The following is a 2,654-nucleotide window of genomic DNA, read 5'->3' as shown; positions in this document are numbered from 1 at the left end:
GGTGGGGCCGCCGCGCTCAGGCGGCTGCGCGGGAGAAAGCCCCGCCCCGGCCCCGCCTCGGCCCCGCCCCTCCGCCTCTTCCCGGGACTGCGAAGTCAGTAAACCCCAGAGGCAACGCTTTGGCTGCTGGTGCACTAGCGAGCTGTGGGGTTTTCTAGCGTGCAAACTGAGAGATCTGGGAAAAGAAGGCAAGGTCTCTGAGCCTCACCACTGACAAAGCATTTCTGTCTTCGTTCTGCAAGACCTGAAGCTTAAGCCAACCCAGTAACTTGCCGAATGTTCTCCCCCACGCCCGTTTTCCTTCAGCCCCCACACCCTGTAGTGCCAATTCGGCACGACCAGTGCGTGGACCTTTTACCCTTTGTGACCTTGGAGCAGAGCAGCCTGGGCAAGTCCACCACCTCCGGAAACCACTGGCACCTCCAGGACCCTCCAATCCTCATCTTCAGTACTCCAGTCTCTAAAGCCCTCTGGCTTCCCTCTGGCATCCCCTAATGTTGCCTCCCCAGATGAGGTCTTCTGCAGCCCTTCCCATTCTTCCCACACACGTTCTAGCTTGAGCAAGCTCTTCAGTACCCTCAGTGCCTTCAATTTCCCAGGAAACTGAAACAGTGAGCCAGAACCCTCCCGGGTCGGGTCTTGAGAGCAGCCCACAGATCCCAGCATTCGCCTGCTTTGGGGAGGGGGCCATTTCCTGTTTAGAAGTCCTCAAGCCATACTGCTGTTTTTCTTCTGAAGCTCCTCTCTTACAGTTCCCATCTCACTGAACACGATGGCTCCCACCCCGACAACACTCGAGACTCCTCCTGGACAGTCTTCTGGCAATAGCTGGGCTTTGAGGGAGACTCCTTTGAAGCCTTCCCTACTTAACTTGGTGTTCCTAGGGCACCCTGTGCTTATTTCTACCATAGGCATACCACCTGTACTAGAACTGTCAAGGAGAACCAGCACTGTGTCTGTCCCAGCGCCCCGATTAGAGCCAGGAGCATGGTCGGTGGTTAGTTCGTGCCTCTCAGCCAGCAACTGGTAAAGAACTGGACTCTGGATTTCAAGAACTTTACACAAAAAAGAAAAAAATGTAATATTATAATAATTTTTATACTGATTACATGTTGATATGATAACATTTTTGATATGTTAGGTTATGTGAATATATTATTAAAATTACTTATTTTTACCTTTGGTCATTAAGCAATTTAATTCACATAGCTAACTCACTTGTGACTCAGTTTATATTTTTTATTGGTAGCACTGTTCTAGTGATTAAAAGTGGCCTTTAAGAGCCCTGTTACATGTATGCCTCATCTTGAAAAATAGATGTTACTTAAAATGGTGAATTGTGTTATTTAATATGCAACAGAAAAGCGACAAGGAATTTTTTTATATCTTTTTTAGAGAGATTTTTGCTATAGGGCAAGTGGGCTTGCCAGAGAGACAGAGAAATAGAAAGCAAAAAATCAGGATGACCAAACCTCAATCCCTTCTTCTTCAGTCTCCTCTGAGAATTTTGGGCATTCACACACACACACATGCCCAGCCTGGGTTTCAAGCTGCCATTTCTGAGACCTGAACCATGGTCGGCCATGTGGGAGTCCAGCGATGTAACCACTACACCATCTGCTGGTCTCCTGTTTTGTGTCTTGAGGAATGGTAGGTACATCAGCCTAATCATGTGTTAAAATTGCATAGAGCCAGGAGCCAGCAGATGGCCTGATGGTTATGTCCCTGGACTCCCACATATCCAACCATGGTCAAGTCGCGAACCCAGTGGCTTGAAAATCACACCAGGCATGTGTGCATGCACACCCAAGATACCAGGAGAATGAAGCAAAAGGGATTGAGGAGTGAGGGGTGATTTCTCACTTTCCCTCTCACTATCTATCTCTCTCTAAAATGAGCACATGCTCCCTATAGCAAAAACCTTTAAAAAAAAAAAAAAAGAATAGAACCAAATACACACACTCGCATACAAATATAGATACACATAAAACTGGAGAAATCTAAGATCAACTAGATTACATATGAATAACATCCTGATTATAATGTATTACAGTTTTGCAAGATGTTGCCATTGGGGAAAGTATACACAAAATCTATTATTTCTTATAACTACATGTGAATCTCTAATTTTTTTCAAATAAAAAATTTTGTTTAATAAAAAGCAAAACCTTACAGTTTACTACAGAAAAAAAAAATTCAGTAGAGGGGAATCATGTCTTAAAATGAGATATGTGCTCCAATTACCATTTTTAAACATAGAATTATATGTAAACAAAATTATTGTGAAAAGAGAAAAATAAAAAGTACTTTGTTCAAAATGAGGCCAGAGGTCATTAGGGAAACTGAACTCAAGCACACTGAAGGTGGATGACCTTGGAATGTGCACTTTGGACACATTCTCCCTTTGGTGCTGGACCTTGGAACAAGGCCCCTAAAATAATTCAAGATGCTACCAAAACTCACTGGACTTTTTTGTTTAGTTATGAACATCCTTATTGAACAAATACATTCTTCCCTTACCTTTAAACAGCAGAGAACAACAATGTGCCTGACTCATTGACTCCTGCGCTGACCCCAAACGACCATGAGATTATCCCTCTCCTCTTACCATGGAATTTTGCTAATTGTTGTTATACAAGAGTCATTGCTTAGCG

The sequence above is a fragment of the Tupaia chinensis genome, unplaced genomic scaffold, assembly GCF_000334495.1.
Source record: "Tupaia chinensis unplaced genomic scaffold, TupChi_1.0 Scaffold000197_1, whole genome shotgun sequence".
In the NCBI taxonomy this organism is placed as follows: Eukaryota; Metazoa; Chordata; class Mammalia; order Scandentia; family Tupaiidae; genus Tupaia; species Tupaia belangeri.
The sequence above is the reverse complement of the archived record's forward strand: the minus strand, read 5'-3'. Positions refer to the sequence as shown.